At 42.8% G+C, this 22,048-nt stretch overlaps 1 non-coding gene across 1 annotated transcript; it reads right to left on the bottom strand.

Moving 5' to 3' along the window:
• Positions 1-21,557: 21,557 nt before the first annotated feature.
• Trnap-cgg (transfer RNA proline (anticodon CGG)) lies at positions 21,558-21,632 on the bottom strand. Its single transcript has one exon. It is a non-coding gene; the product is annotated as a tRNA-Pro (tRNA).
• Positions 21,633-22,048: the final 416 nt, after the last annotated feature.

Here is a 22,048-nt window from a genome sequence, read left to right as displayed (position 1 = left end):
TCCACTCTTATTATTCCCTCTTGGTTGTTGTACATATTGTATATGACCCGTCTCTTCCTATAGCTTACCCCTACTTTTTTCAGAATCTCGAACAGCTTGCACCATTTTATATTGTCGAACGCTTTTTCCAGGTCGACAAATCCTATGAAAGTGTCTTGCTTTTTCTTTAGCCTTGCTTCCATTATTAGCCGTAACGTCAGAATTGCCTCTCTCGTCCCTTTACTTTTCCTAATGCCAAACTGATCGTCACCTAGCGCATTCTCAATTTTCTTTTCCATTCTTCTGTATATTATTCTTGTAAGCAACTTCGATGCATGAGCTGTTAAGCTGATAGTGCGATAATTCTCACACTTGTCAGCTCTTGCCGTCTTCGGAATTGTGTGGATGATGGTTTTCCGAAAGTCAGATGGTATGTCGCCAGACTCATATATTCTACATACCAACGTGAATAGTCGTTTTGTTGCCACTTCCCCCAATGATTTTAGAAATTCTGATGGAATGTTATCTATCCCTTCTGCCTTATTTGACCGTAAGTCCTCCAAAGCTCTTTTAAATTCCGATTCTAATACTGGATCCCCTATCTCTTCTAAATCGACTCCTGCTTCTTCTTCTATCACATCAGACAAATCTTCACCCTCATAGAGGCTTCCAATGTATTCTTTCCACCTATCTGCTCTCTCCTCTGCATTTAACAGTGGAATTCCCGTTGCACTCCTAATGTTACCACCGTTGCTTTTAATGTCACCAAAGGTTGTTTTAACTTTCCTGTATGCTGAGTCTGTCCTTCCGACAATAATATCTTTTTCGATGTCTTCACCTTTTCCCTGCAGCCATTTCGTCTTAGCTTCCCTGCACTTCCTATTTATTTCATTCCTCAGCGACTTGTATTTCTGTATTCCTGATTTTCCCGGAACATGTTTGTACTTCCTCCTTTCATCAATCAACTGAAGTATTTCTTCTGTACCCATGGTTTCTTCGCTGCTACCTTCTTTGTACCTATGTTTTCCTTCCCAACTTCTGTGATGGCCCTTTTTAGAGATGCCCATTCCTCTTCAACTGTACTGCCTACTGCGCTATTCCTTATTGCTGTATCTATAGCGTTAGAGAACTTCAAACGTATCTCGTCATTCCTTAGTACTTCCGTATCCCACTTCTTTGCGTATTGATTGTCCCTGACTAATGTCTTGAACTTCAGCCTACTCTTCATCACTACTATATTGTGATCTGAGTCTATATCTGCTCCTGGGTACGCCTTACAATCCAGTATCTGATTTCGGAATCTCTGGCTGACCATGATGTAATCTAATTGAAATCTTCCCGTATCTCCCGGCCTTTTCCAAGTATACCTCCTCCTCTTGTGATTCTTGAACAGGGTATTCGCTATTACTAGCTGAAACTTGTTACAGAACTCAATTAGTCTTTCTCCTCTTTCATTCCTTGTCCCAAGCCCATATTCTCCTGTAACCTTTTCTTCTACTCCTTCCCCTACAACTGCATTCCAGTCGCCCGTGACTATTAGATTTTCGTCCCCCTTTACATACTGCATTTACCTTTCAATATCCTCATACACTTTCTCTATCTGTTCATCTTCAGCTTGCGACGTCGGCATGTATACCTGAACTATCGTTGTCGGTTTTGGTCTGCTGTCGATTCTGATTAGAACAAAAAAATGGCTCTGAGCACTATGGGACTCAACATCTTAGGTCATAAGTCCCCTAGAACTTAGAACTACTTAAACCTAACTAACCTAAGGACATCACACACACCCATGCCCGAGGCAGGATTCGAACCTGGGACTGTAGCAGTCCCGCGGTTCCGGACTGCAGCGCCAGAACCGCATGCCCACCGCGGCCGGCCTGATTAGAACAACCCGGTCACTGAACTGTTCACAGTAACACACCCTCTGCCCTATCTTCCTATTCATAACGAATCCTACACCTGTTGTACCATTTTCTGCTGCTGTTGATATTACCCGATACTCATCTGACCAGAAATCCTTGTCTTCCTTCCACTTCACTTCACTGACCCCTACTATATCTAGATTGAGCCTTTGCATTTCCCTTTTCAGATTTTCTAGTTTCCCTACCACGTTCAAGCTTCTGACATTCCACGCCCCGACTCGTAGAACGTTATCCTTTCGTTGATTATTCAATCTTTTTCTCATGGTAAACTCCCCCTTGGCAGTCCCCTCCCGGAGATCAGAATGGGGGACTATTCCGGAATCTTTTGCCAATGGAGAGATCATCATGATACTTCTTCAATTACAGGCCACATGTTCTGTGGATACACGTTACGTGTCTTTAATGCAGTGGTTTCCATTGCCTTCTGCATCCTCATGTCGTTGATCATTGCTGATTCTTCCGCCTTTAGGGGCAATTTCCCACCTTAAGGACAAGAGAGTGCCTTGAACCTCTATCCGCTCCTCCGCCCTCTTTGACAAGGCCGTTGGCAGAATAAGGCGGACTTCTTATGCCGGAAGTCTTCGGCCGCCAATGCTGATTATTTATCAAAATTTAGGCAGTGGCGGGGATCGAACCCAGGACCGAAGACGTTTTGATTATGAGTCAAAGACGCTACCCCTAGACCACGGGTCATGTCCTAGTCGCATTATGAGACCCAAAATACGTATTTTCCAATTAAGATTCTCATCTATATGTACACCCAGAAACGTAGTTAGCTCAATCCTGGCTACTGACTTCTGTTGATGTGTTATATGCAGTGAAGGAACTGTACCTCGTACAGCAGAAAATTCGATGTACTGCGTTTTTTCAAAGGTCCGAGCAAGCCCGTTTTCAGATAACCAATTAGTATCTTTTCCAAAGACATTATTTGTATCTCTTTCTATCGGAGTTTCTTTAACTGTATTAATAATGACGCTTGTATCATCAGCAAGCAGTATCAGTTTAGCTTCTTGTCTCAGATAAGAAGAGAGGATGCAAGAGCCGGCCGCTGTGACCGAGCGGTTCTAGGCCCTTAAGTCCGGAACCGCGCTGCTGCTACGGTCGCAGGTTCGAATCCTTCCTCGGGCATGGATGTCTGTGTTGTCCTTAGGTTAGGTTAGGTTTAAGTAGTTCTAAGTCTATGGGACTGATGACTGATGACGTCAGATGTTAAGTCCCGTAGTGCTTATGGCCATTTTTGAGGATGCAAGAGGGGTACATGTTTTCATGACGTGACGGCGGTTCCGGCTCTGTTTATCAGTCATGACTGGTACGATCCTTTACACACGTTTGTCGAAATAGGGTACCTAGTGTATTATCTGTCGATTTATCTTACGTCTTCTGTCAAATTGCCGAAATAGGCAGTCACAAAATAAACATAGTCTCATTCACCTATCTCTTGCTGAAAAGTTTAAACAGTAGTTTTACATTTGTCTGCAGGCAAAGAACACCATGCAACACTCGCGTCGACTATCGATACCGTAACATCTGTAATATTTAAGTCCTATGACATGACATTTAAATAATTTCCTGTTTTCGTTCTATAAATTTGTGTAATCTTAAAAAACTATGTAAATGTCTCTTCCAAATATGTCATTTAATATTACACGCTCTTAGGCAAAAGGAACGTCACACCACGAATGAATTTTGTTAATTTTTCACAAATTAAAACTCATACATACATCGACCGAAAAAGCAAAATTGTAAACTTTGGTCGCTGAAGCATAAATGTATGTCGCTGCAGCGCAATTTCACCGTGCAGCTGACGAGGATAGTAAATAGGAAACACATCGACACCATGGCATGACGTCTTTGCGAATTTCACTCCCCGTACTGAATTGGACAGTTACAATGCTTCGCAGACTGGCACGCGGAGAATATACACATATGTCAGGATTTGAGGGAGTACGTGTACTTAGGCTCAAAGAAGGCATCTGGAGTAATCGGCGGATCACTATACGTCTGAACAGAAGCGATGGCTATTCGACGACGTTGGCAGGAATGGGTCAATCATGATCAAACACAGCGTCGACCTACAAAGGTGACTGACCGTGAGAACCGAACAGTCGTTAGAGAGCCTCTTAAGAGTCGCGGATTCGTCATATCATCGATATGACGTGCAACTGGTACTTCAGTGCTCACAAGGACCACCAATAGGAGGCTCACAAGAATGGGGCTGAGCTCACAGTGCCCCTGTCTCCGACCCTACTGACTTCGGTACACAAACGAGGCCGTCTATAGTTATGTGGGGCACGTTCGCCCCCGGAATCTCAATGACTGGGGTAGAAATGTCTCCAGCGGAGACGTGTCTGGAGATACCCCGGACCGCGGTGGAATAACAACCAGACTATTTTCTATGCCCCACTTTATTGCCTTTCAAGGCAAGCCATCATGGGTTTACATTTCTGCAGGATAACATGCTCCCGCACATGGTGAGATTTTCTACTGCTTGTCTTCGCGTTCGTCAGACCCCACCTAGCAAGCAACGTCGCCGGATTTCTTCATAATTGAGAACATTTGGAGCAGTATGGGCAAAGCCCTCCAACCACCTTGGGATTTTGACAATCTACCGCGCGAGTTGGATATAATCTGGGACGATATACCTCAGGACATCCATCAACTCTAAGAATCAATACCAAACCGAATATCTGCTTGTATAAGGGCCAGAGGTAATGGACGCGTTATGGACCTGCTCATTTCTGAATCTCTTTCTCTTAAATAAATCATCCAGATTTTCAGAAATTGTAATCATTTGTTTGGGTTTACATGAAAATCACATCTACCGATTTCTATCCAATGGGATCATTTCTTTATGGTGCGTGTTCCTTTTTTTTAAGTGGAGAGATACTAAATTGAACTAAAATATGTTTCATGTGTCATTCCGGTTTGTGGTGTCACCGACAGACACCACACTTGCTAGGTGGTAGCCTTTAAATCGGCCGCGGTCCGTTAGTATACGTCGGACCCGCGTGTCGCCACTATCAATGATTGCAGACCGAGCGCCGCCACACGGCAGGTCTAGAGAGACTTACTAGGACTCGCCCCAGTTGTACAACCGACTTTGCTAGCGATGGTTCACTGACAAAATACGCTCTCATTTGCCGAGACGATAGTTTAGCATAGCCTTCAGCTACGTCATTTGCTACGACCTAGCAAGTCGCCATTATCAGTTACTATTGATATTGAATCATGTACCGTCAAGACCGACGTTCACCATTAACGGATTAAAGTTAAGTATTCCACCAGCTAAATTCTAATTTCCTTGTCCTGTTCCAGACCTCACGCCAGCCTGCGTGAGCTAAAACGCGTGCCTTTCGGCCTCCTTCTAGTAACACGGTGTTGGCTCTCCTGACAACCAAAACACGGTTCATGCTTAGGGAATATAGCTTTGTTATACAAAAGCTGGAGGGAAGTCCCTCCATAACGGAAAGGTTAAGGCGGGAATGTAAAAGGCGTATTAGTGCAGCTGTGAATTAGCGCGCCAAGTCCTTGTGTGGCAAGAAGTGTGGGTAGCCTGCGAAGAGAACACATTCCGTATCTTCAATGAGGATTTTTGGAAAACTGGATTGAAATTGCCTCGTATGTGAATTGTTATTAGCTGTTGAATCATGGGATTTCTTGGATTGCTATGAGAGTTTCATTTGCGACGCCAAGAACAAATTTTCGGAGCACGTTACTTCAAGAACCATTATCCATCATACCCCATTGTTCCATCGCCCCAGAAGATTGCCTCCACTTCACGCAAAGCCATGTTTAGTTTTGTATATACTTTCATGGACAAGTGTTTGCTGAAGTTTCCGCATTATAAGTGCTTAACCTCAACTTTGGGGAACAAACATTGATTTATCCTAACTCATTCATGTGGATAGGATCTTATTCAACAACGTTCCGAGTATTGGACAAAGTGATATAACTGAATTGAATAACTGTAATAATAGACGATTTGCAAAACAAAACAGAAAATTTAAAGAAACTAAAAACATAAAAACAAGATTTAAATTGAAAGTAGACAAACGACATACAATATAAAAAGTTTACAAGCTGTAACATAGTCACGAAAAATTTTCGGCGATCCAGGAAATATTTCCTTTATTATAATTTAAATCCTGGATCACAATGTAATGTTTACTTGTAATCTGGTAATTAATTTCGGACAGTAACGTCTGAAGATGGTCATTACCGGCCGAAATTAATTATCTGATTACAAATAAACATTGTGATCCAAGACTGGAATTATAATTAACCAAATAAAAAGGGTTTTTACAGATGAGAAACGACGACAAAGATCGGAACGAATGAAAGGTTACTGGGTAATTCGGAAAGAAAACTTATTGAAAAGATGACCAGAAAATGTTTGACTGAAGAGAACTAATGAGGCCGTAAAAACATAAGAAGATGAATTGAAAGAAATGTTAAGTTTCATTGAGTATTATCTTTGGAGCTACAAGCAGACATTTGTGTGTAAAGCTCCAAGTGGTAGTTAAAGTTCATAAGCTCAGTTCATAGTAAATGAACATTTACTTGTAAATCATACATACAGGAGTAATTCTAAAGAAATATTAAAATCATTTCACAGAATATTAAACTTTCTAGTAAAAACAGTAGCTCGAACCGTTCTTTTATGTGCTGCTGCTAATAGATATCTTTTTTTCAATGCAAACCATTCGATTGACACCGATATTGAATGCCAATAACTTTCTCATTTGATTGCAAAGTTTGTTTAATGTTAACTTGGCTCTTCTTGACGCTGCTTGAAACCGAAACTGTCCATATTAACCACCATCACCTTAACAAAAGACAGGGGAAGCCGAGGCAGGTTTTCTGCCACATGTCTTCCACATTGTCGTGCAGACAGCGATACACGTGCCACGATGAAACACGACATGAGGACTCATAAGACTCATAATGCATCTACCGTTTATCACTTTCCTCCATCGGTGTCTACAGTTTTAATAGCCGCTCTTTCCCATTGCCAGGATATACTGGAGACTTCTCGACGCTGTGGCTGCGTGGGGAGGATGTTCCTGCGCTTAAAGCGAGATGGACGAATCCGAAAAGTTCCGTAATATTCAGGAGCCGGGCGAAAAGCCATACTTTCACATCACCGCTAATGGTCCATCAATATGCAAACTACCTAGGCATGAATTTTCAATTTATTACAGCAGGCGTAAGTTCGGCTTTAGGCGGGCATTTACGGTAACGAGGTTCATGTTCGAAGTTACGTGTAACGCACTTTGGAACTTACAACATAAGAACAGAGAATTGCAAAACCCATCTCGCTTAACGCAGAGGAAAGATACTTCGTTCAAAAAAGATTCAACACTTATTTAATGGAAGCCATGACCTGCAAACGGGCTGAAAATTCCAAAGTTAGATATTTTCCTCAGAGGAAGAGACGGTTGTTTGCGAAGAGAAGAAAAGTCTAGAAAAATATCCTGAGGTGTCTTTTCTTAGTCTCCTCCACCCTCACCTCCAACCCCCCCCCCAACCCCATCTCTCTTACCACCACCTCTCCCTGTGTGTGTGTTTGTGTGTTCCTTCTGTTAAATCAGTCAGTAGTAACATCACCTCTTTATGACTGGTTGATAGTCAGTGTGAATTGTTGAATTAGAAATAAATGCATGCTTTAAGAGCTATGAGCACTTGTTCAGTAGAAGAGATGTATTTCACAGTAGCCAAGATGAACAATTGCAGGTAGCTCTTACGGTATGCATTTTAGAACCCATGTTCTTTACTTCCAATGACCGTTCCTTTCATATCCCTGAATATTGACCATCCCTCTGGTCATTCTGTACACTTTTGTGCAAAGTCACTTTCTCATAATCTGTCAGCACTTAGTAACATAGTTCGATGATACGTGGGCCACACATAGAAACAGCTGCTACAATATACGAGGGTGAGTCAAATGAAAACCTTAAATTTGTAATAACAAATCGAAATTTCGTGCCGTCATCCTGTAAGTTGGTAAGCGTGCTACAAACAGCGTGCAGAATGGCCTTTAGGTGGCAGCATAGTGCAGATCACCCATACCGTCGCAGTGTCAGTATAAAAATGGCCGCCCCACTTGCTAATTGCACCAGGGAAGAACAGCGTTCTGTTATTCGGTTTTTGCGTAGTGAAGGTGTGAAAACTATTGAAATTCATCGACGAATGAAGCTTCAGTACGGTAATGCATGAGCAAGTCTACGAATGGAATCTTAATATAGATAAATGAAAATTAATGCAGACGAATAGGAAAAGAATCCCGTAATGTTTGAATACACCATCAGTAGCGTAGCGCTTGACACAGACACGTCGATTAAATATTTGGGCGTAACATTGCAGAGCGATGTGAAGTGGGACAAGCATGTAATGGCAGTTGTGGGGAAGGCGGATAGTCGTCTTCAGTTCGTTGGTAGAATTTTGGGAAGATGTGGTTCATCTGTAAAGGAGACCGCTTATAAAACACTAATACGACCTAATCTTGAGTACTGCTCGAGCGTTTGGGATCCCTATCAGGTCGGATTGAGGGAGGACATAGAAGCAATTAAGAGGCGGGCTGCTAGATTTGTTACTGGTATGTTTGATCATTACGCGACTGTTACGGAAATGCTTCAGGAACTCGGGTGGGAGTCTCTGGAGGAAAGGAGGCGTTCTTTTCGTTCTGTTTGGCAGTGGAACAGGGAGAGAAGATGCTAGTTGTGGTACGAGGTACCCTCCGCCAAGCACCTTATGGTGGATTGCGAAGTGTGTATGTAAATGTAGATGTAGAGTAGGAAGTTCGCAAATGGTGTGACTTCAGTGGAAGATGCTCCTCGTCCAGGTCAGGCACAACGAGTTGTGACTCCACAAAACATTGCAGCAGTTGAAGCCATAGTGAAGGAAAACCGCCACCCACGTGACACTGAATGACATTGCAGCATGTTTACAGATTAGTCATGGGTCAGCACACCACATTGTGCATGATCTGCTCCAGTTTTAGAAAGTGTCTGCAAGATGGGTGCCACGACAACTGACTCCTGAAATGAGAGAATGACCCGTTGATGCTTGTGAAGGACTTCTTCGGCGCTTTGAACGAGAAGGTGATGGCGTCCTTGCAAGAATCGTTACTGGGGACGAAACCTGGGTTCACTTCCACCAACCGGAAACGAAGAGAGCAAGCAAGGAATGGCGCCATTCCTCATCACCAAAACAAAAGAAGTTTCGAACAGAAAGATAAGCAGGGAAGGTTATGCTGACTCTCTTTTGGGACGAAAAAGGCGTCATTTTGGGGCATTACATGCCTAGAGGGACCACTGTCACCAGTGCAACATACACAGATCTGTTAAAAAATCAGATGCGGCCTGCAATCAAATCAAAGCGACGTGGATTGTTGTCAGCAGGCGTCCTTTAGAAACACGACAATGCAAGGTCCCACATTGCCCGTACAACAGTTGCAACAATCACAGACCTGCATTTTGAGTGTCTTCCTCATCCACCATACTCACCAGGCCTTGCCCCAAGTGATTTCCATATGTCTGGACCACTCAAAGACGCATTGGGGGGAAAGAAGTTCCGTTCTGATGAAGAGGTACGCCACGCGGTGCATGAGTGGTTGCGCGGACTACCAAAAGGAATTTTTTCTAAAGGAATTTATGTACTTCGTAAGCGCTCGAGGACTTGCATTGAGCGTGGGGGAGATTATGTTGAAAACTGATACAGCTTTGTACCACTTCTGCACAATAAATAATATTTTAAAAAATATTTAAGGTTTTCATTTGACTCACCCTCGTAGTATAGAAGATAACTGAAAGAAATACGCAACGGAAATGACACCTTCATTCAAAGGCAGAATTTACACTGAAGTCATTGGGGTTTTGTACACTGGATATTAGAAAAAGGAAGACATAGTTCTTAATAATGTGTTTGATAACCGCGGATAGCTGTGCATGCTCTGCAATGTGCTGCTGACTAAGAGGCTGGTAAGGATTGGTTGTGGTACAGCCTTCCATTCCCCCAACAGCGCGGTTCACAACTGCTGGATGGTGGACGTCTCCCCAATGCATCCCACACGTGCTAGATAGGGTTTAAATTGGAGGGAGTGGGCAGCAGCAGTGCCTGTGGTTCGGAACGCTCCCCACGCAAGTGAAACATTGCTGTGAGCAGTACCGAGCTCGTGGACTACACTCGTCCACTGTTTGACGCTATAGTCACGCTGACCTTACGCCATGTGAAGTCTAGATTTCTGTGCCCGACTGCGAGACCTACGGCAAGATGCTCCCACACTTTCATTCCAATTCCAAGAAATAGTTAATGTGGAATGTTACTTTATCTATCTCGTGTTTATGTTATGCAAAGCAGTACATATATGACCTAATGGATAACTTTTGTTATATCCTAGCCAGTAATGCCAACCGAGCCCGCTGCCAAAAAGGTTGGCAGCATCAAAGTCCGGACGCCGTCCGCATAAGCAGCGCCAGCGATACAGGAAATCGCCGCAAGTCTGCGCGCGCCACCGCTGGCTTCTGGCTTCTTAAGCGCTGGAGTCGCGAGCGCTAGGACAGTTCTGGATTCGCCGCTCAGTTGTAGACTCGCCACCGAATTGTGTACCTGCTAGTCAGTTGTGTGTTCATCGCAGCAGAGTTGTTGTTTGTCGTCAGCCGACGCTGACCTAGCCGCTCCGACTCGAACTAGACAGATTTCTGTAGACCATGTTCACCACTGTGTTCTGTATCGTCGTTAATAAAGATAAGTACCGACTTTCATTTAATCCGAGTGTTTGGGTTTTCATCTTTCTGTTCACTGTTCCAGCGGACCGGTCGGCCCGCTATTAAAAGTGTGGCGGTGACTTCGTAGGCCGTTTCTACAGCGAAGTGTTGTCGCTACGAAGGCCGTCACAAAAACTTTGGAAGGTCTTTGAGACTGTTCGCGGACGTTGCTGCTGTCTATAGAAGATTGCACCTCCAAAAAATTACAAGGAAATGGAAGAAGGCGTGGAGGTGGTCGATGACTGGTGGAGGGATTGGCAGTAAACTCTCAAAGTAAATAAGGCGTGTAGGTTTTGGACATAAACAGACGAAAAGGTCCAAAATTGTTCTCTTACGCTGTTGACCATAAATCAATGGAAACAGTAATTACCGTAATCTGTCCTGAAATATGGTCCAGAGTGGTCTAAAGTGGAATAATCGTATAAAACAGATTGTAGATTGACACTGATTGGGATAATCTTAAGGAAATTTAATTCCTCCTCGAAATAAGTGACTTACAAGCACTCGTTCCATCGATTATGTAGAATTGCTCATCAGTCTCCAACCTTTACGAAGTTGGATTAACAGAACAATAGAGAAGATCCAATGAAGAGAGGCTTATAATGTCACTGAGCCGTTTGGCAGGGCTGACAGCATTGCAGAGATCCTCAATAAAGCAACAAGAATGAAGTTGTGCATCACGTAGACGTTTACTACTGAAATTCCAAGAGCGTACGCCCCAACACGACAACGTATCACTTCCTCCACGTTAGTCTTGCAAAATCACCACGACAAGAAATCAAATAAATTTGAGCTAATACGGACAGTGACGACAGTGTGCTATACCGCGCACTATTCGCGAATGGAACAAGGAAATGAGTATAAGATGTGGGAACCACAAGTGCCCTCTGCCCTAGATTGAGAAGTGTGGATGAACAACAAAAGACATGCTCTGTTTGCGAAGGGCCTGCCTGTATATGTAACAGTGATGTTCACCAGCAGGCGTGTTGGATAATTTATACTATCTGTGAATTACCACGCTTGAACGAACTGTAAATAACATGCCAAAAGATCATAATGAAGCTTATGTGGAATATTCGACGAGAACCAATATAGCAACAACAAAGAGTGTGGTGATCAGCAAAGTAAGGAGACTGACAAATATGAACATAGGAAAATTTATTATTAACCAAAGAAGAGCAATTAAATATCTTGGAAGTGCGAGTACTGAAGACTTGAGATACCATCAGGAGGTGAAAACTCGTATCGCTGTAGCGAAGAAGGCATTCAATAGCAAGAAGTGATTATTGTATGGTAGACTAGATAGAGGTCTGAGGAAAAGAGTTGGCACTCAATGGGGCAAAAACAAGGACTGAGCCGAAAGTGTGAAGAAACCCTAGAAGCATTTGAGATGTGGACGTGGAGGAGAATGAAGAGCATATGCTAGACGGAAAGAGTGAGTAACGAAAATGTGTTGGAAAGTGTTGGTGAAAGGAAAAGACTGTTGCAGGTTATAAGAGAAAGGAAAACATGGATGGGACATTCGATGGGACAGGAATGGTTGCTAACAGACGCTTTGGAAGGCCTAGGTTGTGGCAAGAGATTAAGAGGAAGGAGGAGATACAACATGACAGACAACAACAAGGAAAGCGGAAATTACACGAACCTAAAGAGGATGGCAGGAGACATGAGAGCTACAGTGTGAAAACCTGCCTATGGGCAGAATAGTGATGATAATGTATGAATATAGTCCCTATATGATACCTGGATGATCAATATTCGTCTGTGAAAACTCCATTCTCCAATGAGTTTTTGACTCTTTTGTAACATATTGATGTTTCCTTTACTTTTCCCCTTGTGATAAAACATTTCTTTAATGACTGACGTGTGACATACACCACCTTTAAATAAGTGACATACAAATAGTGAAGCACGTGAGTGCTACCCGTCGAACTATAATGGTTGGCTACAGCCTGTCAGAATGCGCGTGCCCTATTAATGTACTTTGGACTGATAATCTAGATATCAGATGTCATCTCTCAGCTGTTTTCCTAATTCTCTTAAGCGAGTTCCATGGAACATCGCGATTTCCGCCTCAATAACACAGTTACACAAGTTATTAGTGAAATCAAGGCTTTAATGGAAAGCGTACTGTTATGTAGGGCATCCAAAATAAAACTTCTGAACCTTGAAATCCTGTCTGGTCTTTACTGTATGTGAAATAGTGACGAGAAATGTAAAACATTTTCAGATAATAAACTATTCTGTCACTTTTAGAATAAGTCAAATAATAATCACGAACTGTGTAAAATTAAGCCGGCAGACCCAGACAGGGGACAGCATTAATCCGCCTCACATTAATGAGCCGTAATTTTAGTTTAGGAGAGGTTATTAGCACAAACTATTAAGTGTAGCATATACTATTACTAGCACTTTTTGAGCGCTTACAGAACGAAGATTATTAATATTGAAGTACGCTTAGTTAAAAGTGTTCTATAGAAAGAACCATCAAAATAATGTATATCCATAAAGTAGAGAGACTAACAGATGGTTTCAAGTTCCCCCAAAAACACTGATGACTTATTGGTAATTCAATTTTGACCAAATGTAAGAAAGACAACAATCAATAGAAGCGTACTAATCTAATACTTACGTGACACGCAACTGTTAACAGAATGGTACAGCACTATTTAGTTAATTTGTATGTTGTGGTACTGTATGCACACAACTAGGTATAGCAACAAGTGTAATTTTTTTGTAAAACATGTGAAATCTATATTATGTATAGAGCAGCTCTACCTTGAATACTCAATAAACAAAAATATTTGAGACAGCTGTTTTTATTCTTGATATTGTCTGATGAAATCATATTAATACACATGAAAAATTAGTAACACAGCCCCCCTTCCCATTAAAGCACCGCTGACTCTCTTAACGTCATCAGTATTGTAAGTTTTGTTTCAATAGGTTCATAATAATTATACGTCAACATAGAAGCAGTGCCGGCCGGAGTAGCCGTGCGGTTCTAGGCGCTGCAGTCTGGAACCGAGCGACCGCTACGGTCGCAGGTTCGAATCCTGCCTCGGGCATGGATGTGTGTGATGTTCTTAGGTTAGTTAGGTTTAATTAGTTCTAAGTTCTAGGCGACTGATGACCTCAGAAGTTGAGTCGCATAGTGCTCAGAGCCATTTGAACCATAGAAGCAGTATCTCTCTTCCCTAGCACTCTCCCTTTCTTCCAGCACGTATCGTCTCTTTATTTGGATTTCAGCAACCAATATAATTCCTTTTCACAGGTACAGTGAAAAAGTTTCGCGTTTGTGAGAATGAAATGATGGGCTGGAGTTTCCTCTCCACATAGACGATTTATTACAAATTTTTAAAGATTTTTTTGGGGATAATTATTAGGACTTATTGACCAAAATTTTGATCTCATATTAAAGTTCCTAACTATTAGACGACCGGCTGGTCTTACATTTGCATCCGTGTTGTACGTTTAGCAAGTCAACATGTGGGGCGGCGGGTGGAATAATAGAATAAATGTTTTGTATTTATGCTGTCTGCCATTCTCAACACTGGCTCTCTAACTACAATATTGGCAACCAGAAAGTGATTAGCAAAACGTGAAGCCTGTAATTAGTATTCCTAGCGCCCACTTTATCTGAGAAATATATTTATAGCTACAGCTTATAGCTCTGAGGAATTAGGAGATTGTCTGGGAATCAGCTCGCCCTATTTGCCCAAGAAATTCACAGTGCCGTAGACACTGGCGAGCAGATTGATGCCGTATTCCTGGACTTCAGGAAGGCATTTGATACGGTTCCGCACTTACGTTTAGTGAAAAAAATACGAGCTTACGGAATATCGGACCAGGTTTGTGATTGGATTCAGGATTTCCTAGAAGAAAGAACACAACATGTCATTCTTAACGGTTCAAAATCTGCAGATGTAGAGGTAATTTCGGGAGTACCACAAGGAAGCGTGATAGGACCTTTATTGTTTACAATATACATAAATGACTTAGTTGACAACATCGGTAGCTCCGTGAGGCTATTTGCAGATGACACGGTTGTCTACAAGAAAGTAGCAACATCAGAAGACTCGTACGTACTCCAGGAAGACCTGCAGAGGATTAATGAATGGTGCGACAGCTGGCAGCTTTCCCTAAACGTAGATAAATGTAATATAATGCGCATACATAGGGGCAGAAATCCATTCCAGTACGATTATGCCATAGGTGGTAAATCATTGGAAGCGGTAACGACCGTAAAATACTTAGGAGTTACTATCCGGAGCGATCTGAAGTGGAATGATCACATAAAACAAATAGTGGGAAAAGCAGGCGCCAGGTTGAGATTCATAGGAAGAATTCTAAGAAAATGTGACTCATCGACGAAAGAAGTAGCTTACAAAACGCTTGTTCGTCCGATTCTTGAGTATTGCTCATCAGTATGGGACCTTTACCAGGTTGGATTAATAGAAGAGATAGACATGATCCAGCGAAAAGCAGCGCGATTCGTCATGGGGACATTTAGTCAGCGCGAGAGCGTTACGGAGATGCTGAACAAGCTCCAGTGGCGGACACTTCAAGAAAGGCGTTACGCAATACGGAGAGGTTTATTATCGAAATTACGAGAGAGCACATTCCGGGAAGAGATGGGCAACATATTACTACCGCCCACATATATCTCGCGTAATGATCACAACGAAAAGATCCGAGAAATTAGAGCAAATACGGAGACTTACAAGCAGTCGTTCTTCCCACGCACAATTCGTGAATGGAACAGGGAAGGGGGGATCAGATAGTGGTACAATAAGTACCCTCCGCCACACACCGTAAGGTGGCTCGCGGAGTATAGATGTAGATGTAGATAATCGAAAACCATTCTCTCTAAAATGTTCACTATATTCTGAAAGTCACAGACCAAGAAGAATCAACACAATCCAACTACCAGAGCAGTTCGGAGTCTAATGCGCTGATGCCACTATAATTGTTCAAATTAAATGTTTAAGTGAATGCTCGCCATAATTTGATGATAATGTTCATCAAACGCCACGCTAATAATGGTAGAATGTCTGTCCTGCAGCGGCACGTGAAAATACGTCATACGCAAACTAAAGATAGATCATTAACGTCATCCCAAAATTAACACTTCACTCGAAAACGATTTCATGGTTAGGCATATGCCGAGTAACTTATTACTGCATCCGAGGCTGTTTATATCAACGATACCGACGCGAGGCCACTCCCTCCCAGCACAGGTGGTGCGCTAATCAGCGTCTGGAGAGAACTGGGGCCTTTTTTTTTTTCTCGCGCAGCATTCTTACATATAAAGCCGCGGTGCGGACGGCTAAGGGAACGCCTGATCAAATTTGCCCTCCCGACTAGCCGCTGGGCTAGTAATGCACCACTTTAAGTTATCGAATATGGCATGGATGTGTGTGATGTCCTTAGGTTAGTTAGGTTTAAGTAGTTCTAAGTTCTAGGGGACTTATGACCTAAGATGTTGAGTCCCATAGTGCTCAGAGCCGTTTTTTCATCAGTCCCCTAGAACTTAGAACTACTTAAACCTAACTAACCTAAGGACATCACACACATCCATGCCTGAACTGATGTGAATTTTATAAGGTGTGAGTATGCTGCTTCCCTACAAACATGTGCTGACATTGGGGCCTTTAAAAATAGGCATATGAGTAATCGTAATTATAGTCTTTTATGTGGTCTAAGTTTTCTTCCACAGACCAATCAAACTTCAGCTAAATCAAAATTATTGCTCAGAGTTTACACCATTAATATCACTTTACAACCACCATCGTGACACATCTTAACGACAAGTCCGTCCGGTTCCCCCACCAAATCTTCCTCCACGGGCTTTAATGTTCTGAGTTGAAGTGAGCCACCAGCCAAGTGTTTTTAGCGTATTCTACATGACTTTCTCTCTCTCTCTCTCTCTCTCTCTCTTTTTCTCTATCACTCACACGCACACACACACACACACACACACACACACACACACACACACACACACACAAACACACACACAATACATATAAAATATAAAGCTTTCCGCACAGAGAATAAAATTTGTGATAGCATGTCTCAACACACACAATTAACTTTGGATCCTACCAGTAACACATTTTATATTATTGGGCAAATAATCAAAAATTTTTGTTTCTGCATATTGTACTCCTTTCTGAACCACTAATAGCTTTAACAATGCATAGTACATGTCTTTTTATCTCTCTAGTGTCGTAGGTATTGATATCAATGGTTTACGTAAATTACGATGGGAATTATTTATGGTAAATTTATAATTAGTGAATATATGTATTGTGCTGCCGCAATTACAAAGCCTAGTTCCTTGAAGAGATACCTAGATGACGTCTGTGGATGAACAGCGCCTATTATCCTTCCTGCACGCTTTCGCGCAATCAACGCTTTCTTTCGAAGTGATGAGCTACCCCAAAAAATTATTCCGTAAGACATTATTGAGCAAAAGTATGCAAAATATGTCAGGAGGCTGATACCATTGTTTTCGATATTAGCAATTTCAAAGGGCAAAATTAGTTGAACTTAACTGTTTGAGAAGCTCAGCAATTTGCTTCTTCCTGTACAAGTTCTCATTAATATGTACACCAGAGAATTTTGAGCATTCCACCCTGTTTACTGACTCTGCTCATGTGGTAGTGGTGGTGGTGGTTAGTGTTTAACGTCCCGTCGACAACAAGGTCATTAGAGACGGAGCGCAAGCTCGGGTTAGGGAAGGATTGGGAAGGAAATCGGCCGTGCCCTTTCAAAGGAACCATCCCGGCATTTGCCTAAAACGATTTACGGAAATCACGGGAAACCTAAATCAGGATGGCCGGAGACGGGATTGAACCGTCGTCCTTCCGAATGCGAGTCCAGTGTGCTAACCACTACGCCACCTCGCTCGGTCTGCTCATGTACTACATCGTTGGTATGACTATTTGTTGTACAGAATTGAATGTAGTGAGTTTTTTTTTCTTTTTCAAGATATAGGGAGAGTCCCTTTCCACAGGACTACTTAATATTTATTTAGAAATTATCATTTACCGATTCTTCTGTTGCTTTCTCTCTAACTGGACTCGTTACAACATGAGTATCGTCTGCAAAAAGAACCACTTTGCTTGTTTAATGTTAAGTATTTATTTAAAAATTATCATTTACCGATTCTTCTGTTGCTTTCTCTCTAACTGGACTCGTTACAACATGAGTATCGTCTGCAAAAAGAACCACTTTGCTTGTTTAATGTTAAGTGGTAGGTCAGTCATATATGTAAGGAATAGTAGCAGACCAAAAATTGAACCCTATGGAGTCCTTTTGTGATTTTTTTTTCTTCCCCGACATTGTTTAAATTACTCAGCACAACCTTTTTCCATTGTGTTTGGCAAATATGATTTAATCAGTTTGCACTATTTTAGCATCTGCATAATCCTTTTGGACTTTCAGCACCCTTTGTGCTATCTAAAAGGTCCTATTTAGTGAGGCTGTGCAGTCATTGTGACGGCGGACTGACATTCGGGTAGATCGTGGTTCATATCCATTGTTTCCCTAAATCCCCTAAGGAGAATGACAAGATGATTCCACTGAAAAAGGCACGGTCTATTTGTTTCACTACTTCGTCTCTGACGTGACAGTCCTGATTACTCTCCACTTCTTCTGGTAAGCAGCGCCGAGGATACCAGTGACACACAAGCACACGCGAGAGGACAGCCACGCAAGACACATTCACCACTACCTTCAAGCGGGCGAACCCCACTCGAGAAGTTGAGCCATCTCGCTGAAGAAGTTCGTCTGTAAACTTGGCGTAACGCAACTGTGCATATTTACAGGGGCTGTGGCTCGTGCCCGGCACAAACGGGGACACCTCCCGCGGGAGAGCCGCCGCCGCTCCTCGCTATCTCCCGCATCGCGGTCCGCCCCTACGCTCCATTTAAGTATCGAAACAGCACACTCCTAGCTTGATATTTCTGTGCAATCAAAAAACGTGGAGTACACGTTCTGAATTGCAAGAGAACTTAATCTCTTACGGCAGCGTCCGTTAGTTATGGAAGGAATCCTAAATGAAACGAGGCCCTGCTGATTGGTGGGATCAATTCGAATAATTACGCCCCTCCCGCCTCTGACTCAGATGTGATTCCAACAACTGCACGCAACGGAAACTCAAATGATTTATTGGATGGTCCTAACAAATGAGTCCAATTGAGTCGTGATGTATGCCTATGCACATTATTATGAAACAAACGTGAATCAGGATCATCGAACTACTGTTAAATTAAAAGGAGAGCCACGAATCAGAATTTATTACCGACAGACTTACAAATACACCCAAGGAAAAAAAATCGACGCAACGTGAAGGAGTTATGGAAATTGGTCACAAATTGATAACCATACAGGTATCGACGGAAAATGCAAAACAGTAAACTTTGGTGGCCGGTGGATGAATTGCGCTGCCTGTAAGAGTGGTAAATAGGGGACATGTCGATACCAGGGCATAAAGTCTTCAGGAATTTCAATTCGTGTGCTCAGCTGGACAGTAACTATGTCTTGCTGATAGTGGCGTGAACAACATATGCAGATGTCAACATTTGACAGAGGACTTTTAGTTGCGCTCAAAGAAGTCATCGACAAATCGCTCGACATTTAAATAGGACCGATGCCATTATTCGACGATGTTGGCAGGAATGGGTCAACCATTGCCGAATACAGAGTCAAGAAGGGAGTTCTCGACAGAACGTGAGGACCGAGCAATCGTCAAAGAGGCGCTCCGAGTCTCGTATCCATTATTGTCATGAATCCGAGGTGCAAATTGTGCTCCAGTGACCACAAGGACCTTTAATAGGTGGCTGACAGAAAGCAGGTTGATATCATGGCGCTCCTTGCGCAGGATACCATTGACCTAAGAAGACCAACAAGCCTGTTAACAGTGCTGTCGGGCACATTAGACCTGGAATCTCCTTGACTGGAATAGAACTGTCTCGGTGAAGGGTACCGCTTCGAACTGAGCCCCAATGACCAGCAAAGACGTGTTTGGAGCTGCCCCAAACAGCGATAGATACCAATTCTACTGTCGCTGCCAAATCACCCTGTGAACAGGACTGACGATATGGGGTGCAGTTTCATTTCATAACAGGACCCATTTAGTTGTCATCCGTACCATTCTTACAGCACAGTCGGATGTCGACGATATTCTACGCCCCGTTTTGTTGACCATAACGGCAAGCAGTGTTTGACTTACATTTCAGCAAGATAACGTCCGCCCGCACAAGGTGAGATTTTCTACTGCTTGTCTTCACGCCTGTCAAAACCTACCTTAGCCAGCAAGGTCGCCGAACCTCTTCCAAGTAGAGAAGCTTCGGAGCATTACGGGCAGTGCCCTCCGACTAGCTCGGCACTTTGACGATCTAAGGGGCAAATAGGACAGAATTTGGTACGCTGTCCCTAAGGAGAACATTCGGAACATTGGACAACTCCATCAATGAACGCCAAGGGGAATAATTGCTTGCCTAAGGACTAAAGGTGGACCAACGCGTTTCTGAGTTACTCAATTGGTGAATCTCTCTTAAATAAATCATCCATTTTTTTCTGAAGTTTGTCTGTACATCACATCTATCGATTTCCGTCCCATTCGGATAATTCTTTCGTGGTTTGTCATTTTCTTGTCTTAGAATGTAAATAATGTAATAGACAAGTTGAGTTTTTACTCTTTTCCACCACAAATTGCGGGTGTAGCTTTGACAATGCCAGCCATTAGCCCTGGCGAAACATCATAAAAATTATCAAACAAGTATCGACCGAAGAACCCGAGGCAGAAGCCAACAGGCAATTTGTCTTACTCTCCTCTCTCACAGATTATGTGCCGTACTTATCAGAAGCACTAAACTATGTCAACAATAACAAGATTGAACAAGTAAGCATCTGCACTATTGGGATGGAAATGTGGAGTGCTGGCCACTGCAAGAAAAATATCAGTTCTTTAATAAGAGTGATGGTTGCCGCATGCATTACTGTAATGTTACTAATGTGGAAAGGAAGTGTATACCTGTACTGAGCCAAAGCCAATCACTATTGAACTGAACCTCTATTTCATTCACGTAAATCAGAAGTTAAACGAATCAAGCACTCCAAGAGCTCTGGATGTGACAGCGTAGTCTTACCAATCAAAATCGAAATCTCCAGAACGTAGTTCCGAAGCAGGAATACGAAATCTCGCATATGGATTCTTGACCCAGAATACTGCAGGACACATCCTGAAACTGTGCCAGAATGCCAACTCACTTCTTTCCAACTCACCTCAAAGGCTCGCCGCCCTCTTCCTTCCTAGAAGTTAAGTTTCCTGTACTCGAGTTAAACAAGATGGAGAAATTCTTGTTAAACTCCCACTCCTTTACAATATTACCAGGCCGATCAACAAACGGAAAGCCACTTGCCTGCTCGGGCACCAGATCATATTTTAATATCGCTGGCCGGTCGCTGCTGAGTTCTCGGTTTACCACGACCCGAGGTAAACTTTCCATACTAGGTGAGAAAGAAGCAGGTCGGGAAAAATCAGACACCTAAAGACCACTGCAGGGTAACATTCTTAGGAGCTGTCTAAAATGTTTCCCGGCATTTCGTGGAGCTTAACTGTGTCTGCCTTGTGCTACGTCCGGCTGCTTTCTGCACTGCGCCCAGGATGGTCAGCGAAACTGTAGAGTGAGTTTCTATATCAGACATTCAGAGATCACGCTGTGACATTCACTAGCTTTCCCAAGTGGCTCTCGCCTCAGCGATGCTACCAAGCGTTCCAGGAGGAAGACACTGTACAGACAGCCCTGGGATAGATTGATATTTTCAGTCTGCAGTGGAGAGTGCGCTGATATGAAACTTCCTGGCAGATTAAAACTGTGTGCCGGACCGAGACTCGAACTCGGGACCTTTGCCTTCCGCGGGCAAGTGCTCTACCAACTGAGCTACCCAAGCACGACACACGCCCCGTACTCACAGCTTTAGTTCTGCCAGTACCTCGTCTCCTACCTTCCATACTTAACAGAAGCTCTCCTGTGAACCTTGCAGAAGTAGCACTCCTGGAAGAAAGAATATTGCGGAGACATGAAAGAAAGGATATTGCGGAGATATCCTTTCTTTCAGGAGTGCTAGTTCTGCAAGGTTCGCAGGGAGCTTCTGTTAAGATTGGAAGGTAGGAGACGAGGTACTGGCAGAAGTAAAGCTGTGAAAATTTAAAAATAAATTATTTGGTGTGTGCCCGTAAAGACAAATTTCACTATAGATTTTATTAAAAGAATTTATGAAGAAACTTGCCTATTAGTGACCACACCTGCAAGCTAACAAACGAACAACTTACGTATACATATGATCATAAAATCAATACAATTAATT

Source organism: Schistocerca nitens, chromosome 6, assembly GCF_023898315.1.
Source record: "Schistocerca nitens isolate TAMUIC-IGC-003100 chromosome 6, iqSchNite1.1, whole genome shotgun sequence".
In the NCBI taxonomy this organism is placed as follows: Eukaryota; Metazoa; Arthropoda; class Insecta; order Orthoptera; family Acrididae; genus Schistocerca; species Schistocerca nitens.
Note: the sequence above shows the minus strand (reverse complement) of the source record. Positions and strands in the feature narration are given on the sequence as shown.